Source organism: Dipodomys merriami, unplaced genomic scaffold (assembly GCF_024711535.1).
Source record: "Dipodomys merriami isolate MVZ:Mamm:240054 unplaced genomic scaffold, mDipMer1.0.p SCAF_105, whole genome shotgun sequence".
NCBI classification, from domain to species: domain Eukaryota; kingdom Metazoa; phylum Chordata; class Mammalia; order Rodentia; family Heteromyidae; genus Dipodomys; species Dipodomys merriami.
In genome coordinates this window covers 2,369,920-2,396,357 of record NW_027202327.1, presented here as the reverse complement: position 1 = coordinate 2,396,357, position 26,438 = coordinate 2,369,920, and positions in this window count along the sequence as shown.

The window sequence follows — 26,438 nt, the reverse complement described above, 5'->3', positions numbered from 1 at the left end:
CCTCACCCTAACCTCAAACTCACCCTAACCCTCACCGTAACACTTACCCTCACACTTACCTTAACCCTAACCCTAACCTTCACACTAACCCTAAACCTAAGCTTGAGCCTAAGGCTCATCCTAATCCTAACCCTAACCCTAACCCTCATCCTAACCCAAATACTCATCAACACACTCACCCTCAGCCTAACCATAACCTAAACCTAATCCTAACTAACCCTCAGCCTCAACAAAACTCTAAACCTAACTCTAACTCTCACCCTCACCCTAACCTTACTGCTAACCCTCAACCCTCACCCTAAACCTCACCCTAACCCTTACCCTAACCCTAATGCTAACCCTAACTGGGACCCTCACCATAACCATCACCATAACCCTTAACCTCACCCTAACCCTAACCCTACCCCTCACCCTTACCCTAACCCTACCCCTCACCCTCAACCTCGTCCTAAGCCTAACCCTAAACCTAACCCTAATCCTAAACCAAACCCTCAACCCCATCCTCACACTAACTCTAACCCTAAACCTCTCCCTAAACCTAAGCCTTACCCTAACCCTATCCTTAACCCTCACCCTAACACTAACCCTAACGCTAACCCTTATACTCACACTAACATTAATCCTATACATAACACTATCCCTCACACTAAACCAAACCTCACCCTAAATATCATCCTAACCCTAACAATCACCCTAACCCTAACCCTAACACTCACCCTAACCCTAACCCTCATCATAAAACTCACCCTAACCCTAACGCTAACCCTAACCCTAACCCTCACCCTCACCTTAACCATAAACCTAACCCTTATCCTTACACTAACAATAATCCTATACATAACCCTAACCCTCACACTAACCCTAACCCTAACCCTACCCCTCACCCTAAGCCTCATCCTAACCCTAAACCTAATGCTAACCCTCACCCTAATCATAACCTTAACCCTAACCCTCACCCTCACCCTAACCCTCACTGTCTCCCTAAAACTCACCCGAACCTAATCCTCACACACAACTCAACCCTCATCCTCAACATAACCCGAACCCTCACCCTCACATTAACCCACACCCTGCACCTAAACCTCACCCTAACCCTAACCTTCACCCTAACCCCAACACTAACCCTCACCCTAAATCTAACATTCAACTTAACCCTCACCCTCACCCTTATCATCACCCTAACCCTAACCCTTACCTAACGGAAACCCTCACCACCACCCTCCCCCTCCCACTCACCATAATGCTGACCCTCACCCTAGCCCTCATGCTAACCCTCACCCTCAACCTAACCCTCACCCTGACCCTAATCCTCACCTTAACCCTATCCCTTACCTAACCGAAACCCTCACCCTCACGCTCACTCTCACCCTCACCCTAACGCTCATCCTAACCCTAACCCTAATGCCAACCCAAAACCTGACATTCACCCTAATAATCACCATAACCCTTACGCTCACCCTAACCCTAACCCTAAACCTTCCCCTCACCAAAACCCTAACCCTCACCTTCACCCTCAAACCCCACCTAAGCCTAAACCTAACCCTAACTCTAATCCTAAACCAAACCCTCAAGCCCACTCTCCTCCTAAAACTAACCCTAACCCTCACCCTCACCCTCACCCTCACGCTCACCCTAACTCTAAACCCTAACACTCATCTACAACCAAAAACTCACCCGAACCATAACCCTCACCCACACCCTAACCCTCATCCTCAACCGAACCCTCAGCCTCACCCAAAACCTCACGCTCAACGTAACCCTAACCCTAACCCTCATCCTCACCCTCGCCCTCAGCCTAACAGTACCCCTAACCCAAACACTAACACTCACCCTCACCCGCACCCTAAACCTAACCCTCAGCCTAAACCAAAGCCTAAACCTCACCCTAACCCTAAACCTCAATCTAACCCTAACTCTCACCCTAATCCTCACCTTAAACCTCACCCTAACCCTCACCCTAACCCTCACCCTAAACTCACCCTAACCCTAACCCTAACCCTCACCATAACCCTCACCCTTACCCTAACCCTAACCCTAACCCTCACCCTCATCCTCACCCTCACCCTCATCCTATCCCTTAACCTAACCATAACCCTAACCCTAACCCTCAGCTTCACCCTAACCCTAACCCTAACGCTAACATTCACCCTCACCCTCACCCTCACCCTAACCCTCACAGTCACCCTGAACATCACCCTATCCCTAACCCTCAACCTAAGACAAACCCTTACACTAACCCTAACCCTAAGCCTAACCTCACACTCACCCTAACCCTAACCCTAAGCCTAAACCTAACCCTCAGCCTAAGCCTAAAACTCACCCTAACCCTAATGCTAACCCTAACCCTCCCCCTCACCCGAAACCTCACCCTAACCCATATCCTCACACTAACCCTAACACTAAACCTCACCCTCACCCTAACCTTACACCTAAACTTAACCATCACTCTAACCTTAATACTTACCCTAACCCTAACCCTAACCCTCACACTAACCCTCACCCTAGCCCTTATCCTCTGACTAACCCTAACCCTAACCCTCAACCTCACCCTCAACCTAACCCTAACCTGAAACCTAACCCTCACCCTAACCCTATACCTAACCGTAACCCTCAACTTCACCATCACCCTCAACCTAACACTAACCCTGAACCTAAACCTCACCCTAACCCTAAACCTTACCCTAAACCTAACCCTAACCCTCACTGTCTCCCTAACCCTCACCATAAACCTAACCCTAAACCACAACCTAACCTTCACCCTCACCCTCACCCGAGTTGTCAACCTCACCCTAACCCTCAGCCTCACCCTTAAAATCACCCTAACCCTAACCCTCAATCTAATCCTAAACCTAACCCTTACCCTTACACTCAAACTAACCCTAACAATAACTGTAACCATAACCCTAAACCCAATCATAACGCTAACCCTCACACTAACCTTAAACCTAACCCTATAACTCACACAAACCCTAAACCTAACGCTAACCCTCACCCTAACCCTACCCCAAACCCACACCTTAACCTAACCCTCACTCTAACACTCACCCTAACCCTAAAGCTAAACCTAACCCTCAACCTCAACCTAAACCTAACCCTAACCCTTATCCTCACACTAACACTAAACTTAAACCTATCCCTACCCCTCACCCTAACCCTCACCCAAACCTTAAACTTAAAACTTAACCTCACCTAACCCTAACCTAACCCTCACCCTCACCCTAAACCTCATCTTAACTATAACCCTCACCCTAAACCTAACCCTAAACCACACCCTAACCCTCACCCTCAAACTCACCTGAACCCTCAACCTCACCCTAAACCTCAGCCTCAACCTAAACCTCACCCTAACCCTAACACTAACCCTCACCCTAAATCTTACCTTAACCTAAACCTAACCCTAACCCTCACCCTAACCCTAACTCTAAACCTCACACTAAACCTAACCCTTCCCCTAACCCTAAACCTAACCCTTACCCTCACCCTAACCCTAACCTTAAACCTAACAATGAACCTCACCCTCACCCTAACCCTAACCCTCAAACCTAACCCTCACCCTCAACCAAAATATCACCCTAAACCTAAACCTCACCCTAACCATAACCCTAACAATAAACCTAACCCTAACTTTCACCGTAACCCTCAGCCTAAGCCTAACGCTAACCCAAACCCTCACCTTCTCAGTAACCCTCATCCTCCCATAACCCTAACCCTATACCTAACCCTAACCCTTAAACTAACCTAACCCTCACCCTAACACTAACCATACACCTCACCCTAAACCTCACACTAACCCTAAACCTAACGCTAACCCTCAACGTAATCCTAATCCTAACCCTAACCCTCACGGACACCCTAAACCTCACAGTCACCCTAAACCTCACCCTAAATCTAATCCTCACCCACACTGTAACCCTCACCATAACCCTAACCCTAAACCTCACCCTCACCCTCAACCTAACCCTAAACTTACCCCTAACCCTCACCCTAACCCTTACCCTTACTCTAACACTAAACCTGCCCCTCACCCTCACCCTAACCTTAACCCACACCCTCACTCAAAACCTAGCCCTAACCCTAAACCTTAACCTAACCCTAACCCTCACCCTCACCCTAACCCTCACCCTAACCCTAATCCTTACCCTAACCCTAAACATAACCCTCACCCTCACCATCACCCTAACCCTAAACCTAAGCCTAACCCTAATCCAAATCCTAACCCTCAACCTAATCCTCACCCTCAAACTCACCTTCACCCTAAACCTCAATGTAACCCTAACACTCACCCTAACCCTAAACCTAACCTTCACCCTCACCCTCAACTTCAGCCTAACCCTAACCCAAACCCTAACCCTAACCCTAACACTAACCTTCACCCTCACCCTCACCGTCACCCTCAGCCTTATCATAACCCTCACACAAATCGTAACCCTTACCCTCACCCTCACACTCATACTCACCCTAAACCTCACCGTCACCATAGACCTCACCCTAAACCTAAACCTCACATTAACCCTAACCCTAAACCTCACTCTTACCCTAACCCTAAACCTAACCCTAGCCCTAACAATAACCCTAACCCTAACCCTAATCCTAAGCCTAACCCTCACCTTAAACCTAAACCTAAATCTACAACTCCCCCTAACACTAATCCTAACCCTTAACCTCACCCTCACTGTAACCATCACCCTAACCCTGCCCCTCAACCTCATCCTCAACCTAACCCTCACACTAAACATAGACCTCACCCTCACCCTAACCCTAACCCTCACCCTCACCCTCATACTCAGCCTAACCTTTAACCAAACCCTAATCCTAACCCTAACCTTCACACTCAACATAACCCTAACCATAACAATAACCCTCACAATCATCCTCTCCATCACCCTCACTCTCACCCTCACCCTCGAACTCACCCTTACCCTAACACTCACCGTCAACCTAAACTTCCCCCTAATCCTAACCCTCAGCCTAAACCTAAACCTAACCCTAACCCTAACCCTCACCCTAACCCTCACCTTAACCCTCACCCTAAACCTAACAATAACCCTCATCCTAACCATAACCCTCAACCTAACCCTCATTCTAACCCTAACCCTAACCCACACCCTAACACTAACCCTCACCCTCACCCTCACCCTCATCCTCAGCCTAACCCTAAACCTAACCCTAACCCTAAACCTAACCCTCACCCCTTCACTCACACTAACACTAACCATAACCCTAATGTTAACCCTAACCCTAATCCTAATCCTAATCCTAACCCTCACCCTAACCCTAAACCTAGACCTAAAACTCACCCTATCCCTAATCATAACCCTAAACCTCACGCTCACTGTAACCATCACCCTAACCCTGACCCTCAACCTCCCCCTCCCCCTAACCCTCACACTAAACCTAGCCCTCACCCTAACCATAATCCTAACCCTCACCCTCACCATCATACTCAGCCTAACCTTTAACCAAACCCTAATGCTAACCCTAATCTTCACACTCACCCTAACCCTAACCCTAAAAATAATCCCCACCATCACCCTCACCATGACCCTCACCCTCACCCTCACCCTCAAACTCACCTTCACCCTAACATTCACCGTCATCCTAAATTTCAACCTAAGCCTAACCCTGACCGTAAACCTAAACCTAATCTTAACCCTAACCCTCAACCTAACCCAAAACTTAACCCTCACCCTAAACCTCACACTAACCCTAACACTAATCCATAAACTCACGCTCGCCCTAAACATAACCCTCACCCTAACCCTCAACCTAACACTAATGCTAAACCTAAGTCACACCCTCACCCTATCCCTAACCCTAAAACATACCCTCACCCTAACCCTAACCCTCATACTAACCCTAACCCTAAACCTAACCCTCACCCTCACCCTAAACCTAACCCTCACACTCACCCTCACCCTCAGCCTGAACCTAAACCTACCCCTAACCCTCACCATAACCCTAAACCTCACTTTCACCCTCACCATCAGTCTAACACTAACCATAATAATAATCCTAAACCTAACCCACACCCTCAACCTCACACTAAACCTAAGCCTTACCCTAACCCTCAGCCTCACCCTCACCCTCACCCTAAGTCTAACTCTATCCCTAAAACTCACCCTAACTGTAACACTCACATTAACCCTTACACAAACCCTCACTCTCACAGTAACTCTAACCCTAACCCTAACCCACACCCTCACCCTCACCCTAACAATAATTCTATCCCTAAACCTCACCCTAATACTAAACCTCACCCTAACCCTAACCCTATCCCTCACACTAACCCTCACCCTAAACCTCACCTTAACACTCACGCTAACCCTAAACTTCACACTCACCCTAACCCTTACCCTAAACCTAACCCCCACACTAAACTTAAACCTCAGCTTAACCCTAACCCGAACAATAACCCTATCCCTAAGGCAAACCCGCACCCTAACCCGAACCTCCACTCTCACCCTAACCCTAACACTAACACTAAGGCTAAGACTAAACCTAACCCTCACCTTCTCCCTAGCCTTCACCTTAACCCTGAACCTAACCCTAACCCTCACCCTAATCCTAACCTTAACCCTAAACTTAACACTCACCCTAACTCTAACCATAACCCTCATCCTTACCCTAACAATAACCCTCAGCCTAACCCTCATCCTAACCCTCACCCTAAACCTATCCCCAACCCTCACCCTTACCCTAACCTTCTCCCTCACCCTCACCTTCACCCTCACCCTAACCCTCACCCTCACCCTAAACATAACCTTAAAACTAACCCTCACCATAACCCTAACACTAAACCTTACCTAAAGGAAAACCGTACCTTCAACCTCACCCTCACCAAATCCCTAACCCTCACCCTAACCCTAACCCTAACACTCTCCCTAACCCTCACCCTCACCCGCATCCTCACCCTCAGCCTAATCCTAACCCTAAACCTAATACTAAATCTAACACTCACCCTCACCCTCACCACTCTGTAACACGAACACGAACCCTCACCCTAACACTAAACCTAACCCTAACCATAAACCAAACACTAACCCTAACCCTAACCCTAAACCTCACCCTCACCCTAACCCTAACCCTCACCCTCACACTCAGCCTAACCCTAACACCAACCATAACCCTCACCCTAACCCTAAACCTGACCCTCACACTCACCCTCAACCTTATCCTAACCCTAACCCTAATCCTAATATTAACCCTAACTCTCACCCTCACCCTCACACTAACTCTAACCTTAACCCTAAACCTAACCGTCACCAATCAACTTCACCATAACCCTAACTATCCCTAAGCCTCACCCTAACCATAACCCTCACTCTAACCCTAACTCTAACCCTCACCCTCACACTATGCCTAACCCTAACCCTAACACTCACCCTAACCTCACCCTACCCCTAACGCTAACCCTAAACCTCACCCTAAACCTCACCCGAACCCTAAACCTCACCCTAACCCTAACCCTAACCCTCACCCTAACCCTCACCCTCCCCCTCACCTTCAACTGCACCCTTTCCCACATATTCACCCTCACCCTATTCCTCACCCTCAACCTAGCCCTCACGCTAAACCTAACCGTCATACTAACCCTAACCTCCCTCAGCCTAACCCTAACAGTAACCCTAAACCTAACCCTTACGGTCACCCTCACCCTAAGCCTCACTGTCACCATAAACCTAACCCTAACATTCACCTTCACCCTCACCCTAAGCCTAACACTAACCCCAACCCTCACGCTCACCCTCACACTCACCCTAAACCTCGCCCTCACCCTCACACTAACCCTAACCCTAAACCTCACCCTAACGGTAACCCTCGCCATAAACCTAACCCTAACTCTCACCCTCAACCTAACACTAAACATAACCCTTAACTTCACCTTAACATTAACCCTAATCTTAACACTAAAAATCACAGTAATCCTAACCCTCACCCTAACCCTAAGCCTACCCCTCAGCCTAAGCCTCACCATAACCATAACCCTAATCCTAATGCCCATACAATCCCTAAAACTAACCCTAACCATAATCCTCACCCTAGCCCTCAACCTAACCCTAACCCTAAACTTAACCCACACCCTAAACCTAACTCTAACCCTAACCCTCACCCTAAGCCTAAACCTCAACCTAATATTAACCTCAACCTCAGCCTCACCCTCAGCTTAACCCTCACCCTAACCCTAACCCTAACCCTAAACCTAAAGCTAACCCTCACCCTCACCCTAAACCTCACCCTCACCCACACCCTAACTCAAACCCTAACCCTATCCCTAACTCTTACCCTAAACCTAACTCTAACCCTAACCCTCACCCTAACCCTAACCTTCACCCTCACCCTAACTTTCACCCTAACCCTTACCCTCACACTAACCCTAACCCTAAACCTAAACCTAATCCTCAAACTAACTGAAACCTAACCCTAACTCTCCACCTGACCCTCACCATAAACCTTACCCTAAACTTCACCCTAACGCTAACCCGAACCCTAACCCTCAACCTCACCCTAACCCTCACTGTAACCCAAACACTCACCCTAAACCTACACTTCACCCACAACCTAAGCCTAACGCTAACCCTTACCCTAACCCTCACCTTAACACTAACACTAAACCTCTCCCTAAACCTAACCCTCGGGCTAACCCTCACCCTAACCTCGTCCTCTCCTGAACCCTAACCCTAACATTTACCATAACGAAACCCTCACCCTCACTTTCAAATTCACCCTCACCCTAACCCTAAACCTAACCCAAACCCTCACCTTAACCCTAACCCTAAGCACCACCCTAACCCTAACCCTCTCCCTCAGCCTAACCCTAACCATAACCCTCACCCTCCCCGCATCCTCACCCTAACCCTAACCCTAACTATAACCCAAACCCTAAACCTCACACTCACCCTAACCCTCACCCCCACCTTACCACTCACCCTAACCCTAACCCTAATCATCAGACTAAACCTAACCATACCCCTGAGCCTAAACTTCATCCTAAACCTAGCCCTCAACCGAACCCTCATCCTCACGCTAAAACTCACCCTCACCCTAACCCTCAACATCACCCTCACCCTCCCGATAAACATCACCCTAACCATAACCCTCACCCTAACACTATCCCTAACACTTACCTAACCGAAACCCTCACCCTCACCCTCACCCTCACCCTAACCGTAACCATACCCCTCAACCTAACCTTCATCCTAACCCTAACCCTAACCCGAAACCTCATCCTAACCCCAACCCTCACCCTAACCCTAACCCTAACCCTAAACCTCACCGTAACCCTAACCCTCACCCTATCACTATCCCTAACCTTCAACCTCACACTAACCTTAACCCTAACCCTAACCCTCACCCTAACCCTCACTCTATCACTGTCCCTAAACTTCAACCTCACACTAACCTTAACCGTAACCCTAATCCTCACCCTAACCCTCACCGTAAGCTTAACGCTAACACTAACACTCACCCCCTGTCTAAACCTCAACCTATCACAAACCCTCACGCACCCCTAAAGCTCAACCTCACCTGAACGCTCACATTCACCTGAACCCTCACCCTCACGCTAAATATCACCCTAAACCTTACCCGCACCCTAAACCTAACCCTCACCCTAATCCTAAGCTTAACTCTAACCCTAACACTAATCCTAAACCCAACACTCACCCTCACCCTAACACTAAACCTATCAGTAAACCTCACCCTCACACTCACCCTAACCCTAACCCTAACCCTCACCCTCACCCTAACCCTAACACTCACCCAAAGCCTAAACCTAACACTTACCCTAAACCTAACCCTACCCCTTAACCTAAATATGACCCTCACCCTCATCCTAAACCTAAACCTAAACCTAAGCCTCACCCTAACCGTAACCCTCACCTTAATCCTAACCCTAACCCTCATCCTCACCCTAACACTCACCCTCACCCAAACTGTATACCAAACCTTCACACTCATCCTAACCCTCACCCTTACCCTTACCCTCACGGTAACCCTAACCCTAATTCTAACCCTCACACTAACACTAAGGCTCACACTAACCCTAAACATACCCATCCCCCTAATTCTCAACCTAAACCTAACCCTAACCTAACCACCACCCTAACCCTTACCCTCACCCTAACCCTCACCCTAAACCTAACCAAAACCCTCACCCTAACCTTAACCCTAACAGTAATCCTAAACCTAACCCTCACCCTCACCCTAACCGTAAACCTAAGCCTCACCCTCACCCTAACCCTAAACTTTACCCTCACCCTCAACCTAAACCTGACCCTAACCCTCACCCTAACCAACACCCTAACCCTAACACTAACAGTAAACCTCACCCTCATCCTAACCCTCACCCGAACCCTTACCCTCACCCTATCCATCATCCTATCCCTAAACCTAACCCTCCCACTAACCCTAACCCTCACCCTAACGCTAACCCTACCACTCACTCTAACCTACAACATGTCCATAAATCTAACCCTAACACTAACCCTAACCCTAAACATTAGCTAAACAAAACCCTCAACCTCAGCTTCACCCTAAACCTAACCCTCACCCAAATCCTAACACTTACACTCAGACTAACCCTCACCCAAACCCTGATCCTCTCCCTAACACTAAACCTAAACTTCATCCTCACAGCAACCCAAACCCTAAAAAAAACCCTCACTCTCACCCTAACCATCACCTTAAAACTCACCCTCACTATAGCCCTTATCATCAACCTCACCCTAACCGTAACCCTCACCCTCAACCTCACCCTCACCCTCATCGTAACCAAAACCCAAACCCTAATCCTAACCCTAACATTCACCCTCACCCTCACAATAACACTAACCCTAATCCTAACCCTCACCGTCACAGTCAACTTCACCCTAACCCTAACCCACACCATCCACCTAATCCTTACCCTAACCTTAACCCTTACACTCACCCTCAACCTAACCCACAAGTTTACCCAAACCATAAACCTTACCCACAACCTAATAATAACCCTAACCCTCACACTAACCCTAACCTTCACCCTAACCCTAACGATAACCCTAACCCTCACCCTCAACCTAACCCTCACCCTCAGCCTAACTCTAACCCTCACCCTGACCCTAACCCTAACCGAAACCCTAATCCTAACCCTCACCCTAACCCTAACCCTAAACTCACCCTCACCTTAACCCTAAACATAACCCTAATGCTCAAACTAACACTCACCCCAACACTCACTCTAAACCTAAACCTCACTCTCACCCTAATCCTCACCCTAATCCTTACCCTCACCCTAAACCTAACCCTAAACCTAATCCTCACACTAAACTTAATCCTGACCCTAACACTAACCCTAGCGGTCACCATAACCCTCACCCTAACCTTCACCCTAGCCCTAATATTCACCCTCACCCTAGACCTCACCCTTACCCTAAACCTAACCCTCACCCTCACCCTAAACCTAACCCTCACAATCACCCTAACCCTCACCCTAGCCCTAAACCTAACCCTCACCGTAAACCTCACACTAACCCTAACCCTAACCCATAAACTCACCCTCACCCTAAACATAACTCTCTCCCTAACCCTCAACCTAACACTAATGCCAACCCTAAGTCTCACGCTCATCCTATCCCTCACACTAAAACTTACCCTCACCCTAACCCTAACCCTCATACTAACCCTAACCCTAAACCTAACCCTCAACCTCACCCTAAACCAAACCCTCACACTCACCCTCACGCTCAGCCTAAATCTAAACCTACTCCTAACCCTCACCATAACCCTAAACCTCACTTTCACCCTCAACATCAGTCTAACACTAACCCTAATCCTAATCCTAATCCTAACCCTCACCCTCACCCTCACACTAAATCTAAGCCCTACCCTAACCCTAACCCTCACCCTCAACATCAGCCTATGTCTAACTCTATCCCTAAAACTCACCCTAACTCTAACACTCACACTAACCCTAACGCTAACCCTCACTCTCACACTAACCCTAACCCTCACCCTAATCCTAACCTTAACCCTAAACTTAACACTCAACCTAACTCTAACCCTAACCCTCATCCTTACCCTAACAATACCCCTCAGCCTAACCCTCATCATAACCCTCACCCTAAACCTATCCCCAACCCTCACCCTTACCCTAACCTTCACCCTCACCCTCACCTTCACCCTCACCCTAACCCTCAGCCTCACCCTAAACATAACCCTAAAACTAAACCTCACCATAACCCTAACACTAAACCTTACCTAAAGGAAACCCTCAGCTTCAACCTCACCCTCACCAAATCCCTCACCCTCACCCTAAACCTAACCCTAACACTTTCCCTAATCCTCACCCTCACCCTCATCCTCACCCTCAGCCTAATCCTAACCCTAAACCAAATACTAAATCTAACACTCACCCTCACCCTCACCACTCCGTAACATGAACACGAACCCTCACCCTAACACTAAACCTAACCCTAACCATAAACCAAACACTAACCTTAACCCTAACCCTAAACCTCACCCTCACCCTAACCCTAACCCTCACCCTCACACTCAGCCTAACCCTAACACCAACCATAACCCTCACCCTAACCCTAAACCTCACCCTCACACTCACCCTCAACCTTAGCCTAACCCTAAACCTAATCCTAATCCTAACCCTAACCCTCACCCTCACCCTCACACTAACTCTAACCTTAACCCTAAACCTAATCGTCACCAATCAACTTCACCATAACCCTAACTATCCCTAAGTCTCACCCTAAACATAACCCTCACGCTAACACTAACTCTAACCCTCACCCTCACACTATACCTAACCCTAACCCTAACACTCACCCTAACCTCACCCTAACCCTAACGCTAACCCTAAACCTCACCCTAAACCTCACCCTAACCCTAAACCTCACCCTAACCCTAACCCTAACCCTCACCCTAACCCTCACCCTCACCCTCACCTTCAACTGCACCCTTTCCCACTATTCACCCTCACCCTATTCCTCACCCTCAACCTACCCCTCACCTTAAACCTAACCGTCATACTAACCCTAACCTCCCTCAGCCTAACCCTAACAGTAACCCTAAACCTAACCCTTACGGTCACCCTCACCCTAAGCCTCACTGTCACCATAAACCTAACCCTAACATTCACCCTCACCCTCACCCTAAGCCTAACACTAACCCTAACCCTCACGCTCACCCTCACACTCACCCAAAACCTCACCCTCACCCTCACCCTAACCCTAACCCTATACCTCACCCTAAAGGTAACCCTCGCCCTAAACCTAACCCTAACTCTCACCCTCACCCTAACACTAACCCTAACCCTTAACTTCACCCTGACATTAACCCTAATCCTAACGCTAACAATCACAGTAATCCTAACCCTCACCCTAACCCCAAGCCTACCCCTCAGCCTAAGCCTCACCATAACCATAACCCTAATCCTAATGCTCACACAATCCCTTACACTAACCCTAACCCTAATCCTCACCCTAGCCCTCAACCTAACCCTAACCCTAAACTTAACCCACACCCTAAACCTAACTCTAACCCTAACCCTCACCCTAAGCCTAAACCTCAACCTAATATTAACCCTCAACCTCAGCCTCACCCTCAGCCTAACCCTCACCCTAACACTAACCCTAACCCTAAACCTAAACCTAACCCTCACCCTCACCCTAAACCTCACCCTCACCCACACCCTAACTCAAACCCTAACCCTATCCCTAACTCTTACCCTAAACCTAACTCTAACCCTAACCCTCACCCTAACCCTAACCTTCACCCTCACCCTAAACTTCACCCTAACCCTTACCCTCACACTAACCCTAAACCTAAACCTAAACCTAATCCTCAAATTAACTGAAACCTAAACTTAACTCTCCACCTGACCCTCACCATAAACCTTACCCTAAACTTCACCCTAACGCTAACCCGAACCCTAACCCTCAACCTCACCCTAACCCTCACTGTAACCCTAACACTCACCCTAAACCTACACTTCACCCACAACCTAAGCCTAACGCTAACCCTTACCCTAACCCTCACCCTAACACTAACACTAAACCTCTCCCTAAACCTAACCCTCGGGCTAACCCTCACCCTAACCTAGTCCTCACCTGAACCCTAACCCTAACATTTAACATATCGAAACCCTCACCCTCACTTTCAAATTCACCCTCACCCTAACTCTAAACCTAACCCAAACCCTCACCTTAACCCTAACCCTAACCCTCTCCCTCAGCCTAACCCTAACCATAACCCTCACCCTCCCCGCATCCTCACCCTAACCCTAACCCTAACTATAACCTAAACCCTAAACCTCACTCTCACCCTAACCCTCACCCCCACCTTACCACTCACCCTAACCCTAACCCTAATCATCAGACTAAACCTAACCATACCCCTGATCCTAAACTTCATCCTAAACCTAACCCACACCCGAACCCTCATCCTTACCCTAAAACTCACCCTCACCCTAACCCTCAACCTCACCCTCACCCTCCCGATAAACATCACCCTAACCATAACCCTCACCCTAACACTATCCCTAACACTTACCTAACCGAAACCCTCACCCTCACCCTCACCCTCACCCTAACCCTCACCCTCTCGCTAAACATCACCGTAACCATAACCCTCACCCTAACCCTATCCCTAACCCTTACCTAATGGAAACCCTCACCATTAGCCCCGCGCTCACACGAATGCTAAACCTACCCCTCAGCTTAACCTTCATCTTAACCCTAACCCTAATCCGAACCCTCATCCTAACCCTAACCCTCACCCTAAATCTAACCCTAACATTCACCCTCACACTAACCCTCAACCTCACCCTAAACCTCACCCTAACCATAACCCTCACACACAAACTAATCCTCACCCTCATCTGAACCCTCACACTAACCAGAACCCTGACCCTCACCTTAAACATCACCCTAACCCTAACCCTCAACCTAAACAGAACCCTAAACTTCACCCTAACCATCACCCACACCCTAACCCTCACGGTCACCCCAACCCTCACACTCACCCTAACCCTCACCCTCACCCTAAACATCACCTTAACCATAACCCTCACAATAATTGTAACACTAACCCTCACACTAATCCTCACCCTCACCCTCACCCTCACCTTCACCCTCAGCCTAACCCTCACCCTCACGCTAGCCCTCACCCAAAACCTAACCCTTACCCAAACCCTAAACCTCACACTCTGCCTAACCCTAAACCTAACCCTAAACCTCACCCTCACGCTCACCCTCACCCTAACCTTAACCCTAACCCTAAATATAACCCTAACCCTAACTTTAACCCTAACCCTCTACCTAAACCTCAACCTAACCTTAAGCCTAACCCTCACCTTCACACTAAACCTAAACCTAACCCTAACCCTCCCCCTAACCCTCACCCACAACCTAACCCTCATATTCATCCCAACCTTCACACTCACCCTAACCCTCACCCTCACCCTAAACATCACTCTAACCATAACTCTCACCCTAAACTTAACACTAACCCTCACCCTAATCCTCACCCTCACCCTCAACCTCACCTTCACCCCCAGCCTAACCCTCACCCTCACCCTAGCCCTCACCCTAACCGTAACTCTCACCCTAAACCTAACCCTCACCCTCAGCCTAACCCTAAATCTAACCCTACCCCTCACCCACACCCTAACCCTCACCTTAACCCTAACACTAACAATAATTCTAACCCTAACACAAATCCTCACCCTAACCCAAACCCTCACCCTCAACCTAACCCTAAACCTAACCTTAACGCTTATCCTAACCCTAAACCTCATCTTCTCCCTAGCCTTCACCTTAAACCTAAACGTAACCCTAACCATCACCTTAATCCTAATCTTAACCCTAAACCTAACATTCACCCTAACCTTACCCCTAACCCTCAGCCTTACCCTAACCATACCTTTCAGCCTAACCTTCATCCTAACACTTACCCTAAACCGAACCCTCATCCTAACACTAACCATCACCCTAAGCTTATCCCCAAACCTAACCCTAACCCTAACCCTCACCCTCACCCTCACTCTCACCCTAACCCTCAGACTCACCCTGAACATCACCCTAAAACTAACCCTCACCCTAACCATAACCCTAAACCTTACCTAACCGAAACCCTCACCTTCATTTTCACACTCACCATAACCCTCACCCACACCCTAGCCCTCACCCTAAACCTAACCATAAACATTCCCCTAAACCTCACCCTCACCTTCATCCTCACCCTCAGCCTAATCCTAACCCTAACTCTAATACTAAATCTAACACTCACCCTAACCCTCACCCCAACCCTAACCCAAACACTAACCGGAACACTCACCGTAAATCTCACCGTAACCCTAACCCTCACCCACAACCTAACACTCACACTCACCCTCACCCTAAATATACCCCTAACCCTAACCGTCACCCTAACCCTAACCATAACCCTAAGCCTCAACCTAACCCTCACCCAAACCCTGACCCTCACACTCACCTTAAGCCTCATCCTCACACTAAACATCACCTTAACGGTAACCCTCACCCTAACCCTAACCCTAAGCATAAACCTAGCCCTCAAGCTAACCCTAACCTTCACCCTCAGCCTAACACTAACAGTAACCCTAAACCTAACCCTTACCCTCACCCTCACCCTAAATCTCACCCTCACGATAACCCTAACCCTAACCCTCAACCTCACCCTCACCTTAAACCTCCCCCTAAACCTTACCCCCACCCTCACCCGAACACTAACCCTAATCCTCACACTAACCCTAACCCTGAACCTCACCCTCACCTAACCGTAACCCTAAACTTCACCCTAATGCTAACCCTAACCGTAGCACTCACCCTCACCCTAACACTCACCATCACCCTAACCCTCACCCTAAATATATCCCTCTCCCACAACCTAACACTCACCCTCACCCGAACCATCACCCTCACCCTAACACTCACCCTCATCCTAAACATCAACCTAAACCTAACCCTCACCCTAACACTAAACCTAACCTGAGCCCTAAACCTAAGCCTCACCCTCACCCTAAGCGTAGCCCTAAATCTAACCCTCACCCTTACACTCACCCTCACCCTCACACTCACACTAACCCTCACGCTCACCCTAAACATCACCATAAACTAAACCCTCACCCTACCCTAAAGCTAACCCTCACCGTAAACCTCACCTTCGCCCTCACCCTCACCTTCACCCTTAACCTAAAACTCAAACTTACCCTAGCCCTCACCCTAACCCTAACACTCACCCTCAGCCTAACATTAACTGTAACCCTAAACCTAACCCTTACCATCACCCTCACCCTAAACCTCACCCTCACGATAACCCTAAAACTATTCCTCAACCTCAACCTCACCCTAAACCTCACCCTAAACCTTACCCTCACCCTCACCCAAACACTAACCCTAATCCTCACACTAACCCTAACCCTAACCCTCAACCTCACCCTCACCTCACCGTAACCCTAAACTTCACCCTAACGCTAACCCTAACCCTACCACTCACCCTCACCCTAACCCTAACCGTCACCCTAACCCTTATCCTAAATCTATCCCTCACCCACAACCTAACCCTCACCCTCACCCGAACCATCACCCTCACCCTAACACTCACCATCATCCTAAACATCAACCTAAAACTAACCCTCACCCTAACCCTAAACCTAACCTGAGCCATAACCCTAAGCCTCACCCTCACCCTCACTTTCACCCTAACCGTAGCCCTAAATCTAGTCCTTACCCTCACACTCACCCTCACCCTCACACTCACAATAACCCTCACGCTCACCCTAAACATAACCCTAAACTTAACCCTCACCCTACCCTCAACCTAACCCTCACCCTAAACCTCATCTTCGCCCTCACCCTCACCTTCACCCTCAACCTAAAACTCAACCTTACCCTAGCCCTCACCCTAACCCTAACCCTCACCCTAACCCTAACCCTAAACCTCAGCCTAACTTTAACCCTAACCCTAACCTTAAACCTAACCATCACCCACATCCTCACCCTCACCCTAAACATCACCCTAACCCTAACACTAATAATAACCCTAACATTAACACTAACCCTAACCTCACCCTCACACTAACCCCAACCCTCACACTAACCCAAACCCTAACAAAAACCCTAAGCCTAACCCTAACCCTCACCCTCAACCTAACCCTAACACTAAACCTAAGCCTAACCCTCACCTTCAACCTAGACCTCAACTTAACTCTAAACCTAACCCTAACCCTCACCTTAATCCTAACATTAACTCTACCCCTAACACTCAACCTAAACCTTCCCCTAATACTCAACCTAACCGTAAACCTAACCCTCACCCTCATCCTAAACCTAACGCTAATCCTAATCCTAAACCTAACACTCACCCTCACCCTCACACTAACTCTAAACTTATCCCTAAACCTAACCCTCACCCTCACCCTCACCCTTACCCTAACTCTATCCCTAAAACTCAGCCTAACCCTAACCCTCACCCTAAACCTAACTCTAAACCTCACCCTAAACCTAACCCTAACCCTCACGCTCACACTACCCCTAACCCTCACCCTAACCCTCAGCCTAACCGACACCCTAACCCTAACCCTAACCTTCATCCTAACCCTCACCCTCACCCTAAACCCAACCCTCACCCTAACCCTCACCCTCACCCTCTTCCTAACCCTAACCCTAAACCTAACCCTCACCCTCACCCTAACCGTAACCCTAAATCTAACCCTAACCCTCACCTTCACCCTAGCCCTCACCTTAACCCTAAACCTAACCCTAAACCTCACCCTAATCCTAACCCCAACCCTAATCCTAACACTCCCCCTAAACCTAACCCTTACCCTCAGCCTACCCCTAACCATACCCCTCAGCCTAACCTTCATTCTTACCCTAAACCTAACCTGAACCCTCATCCTAATCCTAACACTCACCCTAAACCTAACCCTTACCCTCAGCCTACCCCTAACCATACCCCTCAGCCTAACCTTCATTCTTACCCTAAACCTAACTTGAACCCTCATCCTAACCCTAACACTCAACCTAACCCTAACTCTAACCCTGACTCTAACCCTCACCCTTTCCTTCACCCTAATCCTAATGCTAAACCTAACGCTCAACCTCACCCTAAACCTCACCGTAATGCTAACTCTCACCCACACCCTAAACCTCACCATCACCATCACACTAACTCTTACCCTAAACCTAACCCTAACCTTCACCCTCACCCTCACCCTAATCCTAAATCTGTCCCTAAACCTCCCCCAATCCCTAAAACTCACCCTCATACTAACCCTAACCCTCACCCTAACAGTAACCATAACCCTAACCTTTACACTTACCCTAAACCTCACCCTAACACTAACGCTAACCCTCACACTCACCCTCACTTTAAATCTCATCGTAACACTAACTCTCAACCACACCCTAACCCTCACACTCACCCTAACCCTCACCCTCACCCTAAATATCCCCCTAACCCAAACCGTCCCCATATCCCTAAACATAACCCTCTCCCACACACTAACCCTCACCCTTACCCGAACCCTCACACTCACCCTAAGCCTCAACCTCACACTCACCTTCACCCTAACCCTAAACCTCACCCTCACCCTATCCCTCACCCTAAAACTAAAGATCACCCTAAACCTACCCCAAACCCTACCTCAGCCTATTCCTAAACCTAACCCTAAACCTAACCCTAACACTCACCCTAACCCTAACTCTAACCCTAACACTCACCCTAACCCTAACCCTAACCCTCACCCTAAACCAAACCAAACCCTAACCCTAAATCTCAACATAACAGTCACCCTTACAATTACGCTAACCCTAATCTTCACTCTCACCCTAACCCTCACCCAAAAATTTATGCTCACACTAACACTAAACCTAACTAACACTAAACCTAACCATAACCCTCACCCTAAATCTAACCCTAACCCTAAACCTCACCTTCAGCGTAGCCCTCACACAAACCCTAAACCAAACCCTAACTCTCACCCTAACCCTAACCCTCATCCTAAGCCTAAACCTCACCCTCACAATAACCCTAACCCTAACCCTCACCCCCAACCTCACCCTCAGCCCCAATCTCACCCTAACCCTAACCTGAACCCTAAAACTCACCCTCACCCTCACCCTCACCCTAACCCTAAAACTAATCTTCAACCTAACACTAACCCTCAACGGAAACCTAACCCTAACCCTCACACTCAAACTAACAGTAACCCTAAACCTAAACTTCAACCTAAAAATAACCCTAACCCTAATGCTAACCCTACCCGTAAACCTTACCCTAACCCTCACCCTAACCCTCACCCTAACCCTAAACTTCATCCTAACACTAACACTAACCTTAACCGTCACCCTCACCCTAACCGTATCCATCACCCAAAGCCTCACCCTAACCCTACAACTCAACCACACGCAAACCTAACCGTTAAACTCACTCTAAGCCTAGCCCTAACACTAACCCCAAAACTAAACCTAAAGCTCTCCCTCACGCTCACCCAAACCGTAAACTAACCCTAACCGTCACCCTCACCCTAACCCTAACTCTAACCCTAAACCTCATCTTAACACTAACCCTCACCCTAACCATAACCATAACACTCAACATAACCCTCGCAGTAAACCTAACGCTAACCCTAAACCTCACCCTAACCCTTATCCTCACACTAACCCAAAATCTAAGCCTAACCCTCACACTAAGCTTAAACCACACACTAACCCTAAAGCTACCACGCAGCTTAACCCTCAACCTAACGCTAACCCTCACGCACACACTATTTCTCACCATAAACATCACCCTAACCCTAACCCTCACTTTAACCCAAAACCAAAACTTCACCCTAACCCTAACCCTCATGCTAACGCTCAACCTCATCCTAATCCTCACCCTAACCCTAACCCTAACCCTTACCTAAACGAAACCCTCACCTTCAAACTCACCCTCACTCTCAACCTAACCCTAACCCTCACCCTAGCCCTCACCCTCAAACTCAGCCTAACTCTAACCCTAACCCTAATCCTAACCCTAAACCTCACCTTCACCCTAAAGCTAACCCTAACCCTAAACCTCACCCTCACTCTCACCCTAACCCTAAACCTAACCCTCACCCTTACACTAACCCTCACACTAACATAACCCTCAACCTCAACCTCAACCTAACCCTGACCCTAACCCTAACCCTTAACGTCACCCTAAACTTCAGACAAACCTAACCCTCCCCCTAACCCTAAACCTAACCCTAACCCTTACGCTAAACCTAATGCTAACCTTCACCCTCACCCTCACCCTAACCCTAAACCTAACCATATCCCTAACTCTCAACCTAATCGTCACCCTAACACTCACGCTAACCCTAACCTTAATTCTCACCCTAACCCTCACCCTAACGCTTATGATCACCCTAACACTAACCCTAAATCTCACACTAAACCTAACCACCAACCTCACCCTAACCCTAACCCTAAACTTCACCTTCACCATATCCTTCACCCTAACCCTAATCCTAATCCTAAATCTCAACCTAACCCTCATCCTCACCCGAAACCTCAGTGTCACCATAACCCTAACCCTAACCCTCACCTCACCCTCCGCCTAACATTAACCCTAACCCTAATCCGAACAATAACTCTCACTCTCAGCCTCACCCTAACTCTAACCCCAACCCTAACCCTCACCCTCACCCTCACCCTAAACCTCACCCTCACCATCACCCTAACCCTTACCCTAAAACCTCACCCTAACGCTAACCCTCACCCTAATCCTAACCCTAACCCTCACCGTAACATTAACCCTAAACCTAAACATCAGCTAATGCTAACCCTAACTGAAACCCTCACCCTAACCCTCATCCTCACCCTAAAACTAACCCTAAACTTCACAATAATGCTAACCCTAACCCTAAACCTCACTCTCACCCTAACCGTCACCATCACCCAAACGCTCATCCTAACGCTACAACTCAACCACAGCCTATCCCTCACCCTCATCAGAACCCTCACCCTCACGCTAACCCTCTCCTTCACCCTAAACAAAACCCTAACCCTAACCCTAATCCTAAACCTAAAACTCTCCCTCACCCTTAGCTTCACTGTAAACCTAACCCTAACCCTAACACTAACCCTCACCCTTACCCTGAATTTCACCCTAACCCTAACCCGAACCCGAACCCTAACCCAAAACCGAAACCTAACCTTCACCCTCACGCTAAACCTCACCCTCACCATCACCCTAACTCTAAACCTAACCCTGACCTTATCCTTAACGTAAACCTAACTCTAACCCTAAACTTCACCCTAATCCTCACCTTAACCTTAACCCTAATATTAACCTTCAACCTCACCCGAACCCTAAACCTAAACTTCACACTAACCCTTACCCAAACCCTAAACCTAACCCTCACCCTCACCCTAACCTTAAACATCACCCTCACACTCACCCTCACCCTAACCATAACCCTTACCCTAAACCTCAACCTAACCCTAATCCTCACCCTCAACCTCAACCTCACTCTCAGCCTAAACCTAACCCTAACCAGAACCCTAAACCGCTACCTCAGCCTAAACCCAACCCTTACCCTAAACCTAACTCTAACCCTCACCCTAACCCTAACCCTAACCAAAACCCTAACCCTAATGCTCTACCTAACCCTAATCCTAAACCTCACCCTAACATAAAGGCTAACCCTAACCCTCACACTAACCCTCACACTAAACCTAAATCTAAACTCATCACTCACCCTTACCCTAACCCTCACCCTCAAAGCAACCCACACCCTAATGCTAACCCTAAACCTCACCCTAACCTTGATCATAACCCTAACCCTAACTCTATACCTAAAACTAACTTTCACTCTACCCCTCACCCTCACCCTAACCCTAACCCAAAACCTCACCCTAACCTCACTGTTACCCTAACTCTAACCCTAACACTCACACTCACCCTAACGCTCACCCTAAACCCAACTCTCACCCTAATCCTAACCCTCACCCTCTCCCTAACCCTCACCCTAAACCTAACCCTGACCTTCACCCTAGCCCTCATCTTAACCCTCACCTTAACCCTAACCCTCACCCTCACCCTAACCCTCACCCTAACACTCACACTAACCCTAAACCTCACCCTAAACTTAACCATTCCCCTCACCTTAACCCTCACCTTAAACCTAAACCTAAACCTAACCATCACCCTCAGCCAAACACTCACAGTAACCCTAACCCTCACCCTAAACCTAACCCTCACCCACACACTAACCCTCACACTCAACCGAACCCTCATCCTCACCCTAATCCTCACCCTCAAGTTAAACATCACCCAAACCCTAACCATAAGCCTAAACCTCACCCTAACCCTAACCCGCTCCCTAACACTCACCCTCAACCTAGTCCTCACCCTAACTCTAACCCTAACCCTTACCTAACCTTAACACTCATCCTCATCCTAACCCTAACACTAAACCTAACCTTAACCCTAAGCCACACACTAACCCTCACCCTAACACTCACGCTAACCTTAACCCTCACTCTCACCATAATCTTCACCCTAAACCTTATACTTACCATAAACCTAACCCTAAGCCTAACACTTACAGTAAACCTAAAAATCATCCTGACCCCAATCCTATCCCTCACCCTCACCCTCACCTTCACCCTAACCCTAATCCTAACCCTAACACTCACCCTAACCCTAACTCTAACCCTAACCTTAAACGTAAACCTAACCCTAACCATCAACTTATCCCTAAATCTAACCCTAACCCTCACCCTAAACCTAAACCTAACCCTAACCCTCACCCTCAACCTAAACCTCAACCTAAACCTAACCCTAATCTTAACCCTCACCCTAAGCCTCACCCTAAACATAACCCTAACCCTAACACTCACACTCACCCTAAACCTCATCCTACACCTTACCCTCACCCTAGCCCAAATCCTAACCCTCACATTAAGCCTAATCCTCGCCCTAACCCTAACACCACTCCTCAGCCTAAACCTCATCCTTAAACTAACGATAATCTTCACACTTAACCTAACCGGAAACCTAACCCAAAATCTCACCCTAACCCTAACCCTCACCCTAACCCTCAGCCTAACCCTAAACCTAACACTCACCCTAACCCTAACCCTCACCCACACCCTCAGCTGAACTCTAACCCTAACCCTAACACAAACCCTTATCCTCACCTTTAACATCACACTAACCCTAACCCTCACCCAAAACCTTACCTAACTGAAAACCTCACCCTCACCCTAATCCTCACCTTCACGCAGCCCTCAGCCTAACCCTAATCATAAGATTAAACCTAACCCTCAACCACCCCCTCACCCTCATCCTCAGCTTAACCATAAACCTAACCCTAATACTAATCCTAACCCTCATCCTCACCCTCACCCTAACCCTAACGGAAACACTAATCCTCAACCTAAACCTAAACTTAACCCCAAACTTCAAACTAACCCTAACACAAATCCTAACCCTAACCCTCAACCAAACCCTAAGCATCACCCTCACCCTCAACCTCACTCTCAGACTAACCCTAACTCTAACCCTCACCCTAACCTTAACCCGAACCCTAAACCTCACCCTCACCCGCACCCTCACCTTAACCCTAACCCTAACAATAACCCTAACCCTAACCCTAACCCTAAACTCACCCTCACCCTAATCCTAACCCAAATCCTAAACCTCACCTTAACCCTCACCCTAACACACACGCTAACCCTAACCCTCACCCTAACCCACACACTAACCCTAAACCTAACCCTAGCACTCACCCTCACCCTAATCCTAACCCTAACCCTAACCCTCACCCCAACCCTCACCCTAACCCTAGTGCTAACCCTAAGTCTCAACCTCACCCTAACACACAGCCTAAAACTTAACCTCACCATCACCCGAACCCTTACCCTAACCCTCACCCTAAACCTAACCCTAATTCTAACCCTCACACAAACCGTAACCCTCACCCTAACCTCACCATAACCCTAACCGTGACCCTTACCCTAACCTCACCCTAACCCTAACCGTGACCCTCACCCTAACCTCACCCTAACCCTAACCGTGACCCTCACCCTAACCTCACCCTAAGCCTAATCCTAACCCTAACCCTCGTACTCACCCTAATCCTCACCCTAACCCAAACTGTCACCTTAAAACTAACCCACAGCCTGACCCTAACCCTAACACTAACCCTCACAATAACCCTAACCCTCACCTAAACCCTAACCATACCCCTCACCCTAACCCTCACCCTAAACCTAACCCTAAACCTAACCCTCAGCCTCAGCCTAATACTCACAGTCATCCTAACACTCACCCTAAACCTAACCCTCACCCACACCCAAACCCTCACCCTCACCTGAACCCTCACTCTCACCCTAACCCTCACCCTCACCTTAAACATCGCCCTAACCCTAACCTGCACACTAACCCTCACAGTCAACCTTACCCTCACAATAACTCTAACTTTGACCCTTACCTAAAGTTAACCCTCACCCTCAACCTAACCCTAAAACTACACCTAACCCTAACCTTATCCCTGACACTAACCCTCACCCTAACACTCACGCTAACCCTAAAACTCACTCTCAACCTAACCCTCAACCTAAACCTTACCCTTACCCTAACCCTAACCCTAACACATACATTAAAACTAAACCTCACCCTGACACTAACCCTACCCCTCACCCTCACCCTCACCGTAACCCTAATCCTAACCCTGACACTCACCCTAACCCTAACTCTAACCCTAAACCTAAACTAAAACTGAACCCTAATTATCATCCTAACCCTAAATCTAATCCTAACGCTCATCCTCACCCTAACCCTCACTCTAATCCTAATCCTAACTCTAATCCTAATTTCAAAACTCACCCTCAACCCTACTCTAATGCTAACCCTAACCCTAACCCTCACCCTCACGCTCACCCTCAACCTAAACCTAACCCTATCCCTAACCCTCACCCTAAACCTAACCCTAACCCTAAATCTCACACTCACCCTAACCCAAACCCTCACCCTCACCCTAACCTAACCCTACCCCTCACCCTGTTGCTAACCCTAACCCTAACCCTCACCCAAACCCGAACACTCACCCGAACCCTCACACTCACCCTAACCCTCACCCTCATCCTTAACATCACACTAACCCTAACCCTCACCCTAATCTTCAACCTAAACCTCACCCTCAACCTCACCCTAAGCCTAACCCTAACCCTAACCCTAATCCTAAACCTAACACTCACCCTCACCCTAACCCTCACCCTAAACCTCAACCTAACATTTTGCCTCACCCTAACCGTGTGAGACAAACCCTAATCCTTACCCTAATCCTAACCCAATCCCTCACCCTCACCCTCACCCTAACCCTAACCCTAACCCTTACCCTTATCCCTGTAGGTAACCCTAACCCTAAACCTAACCCTCACCCTCACCCTAAC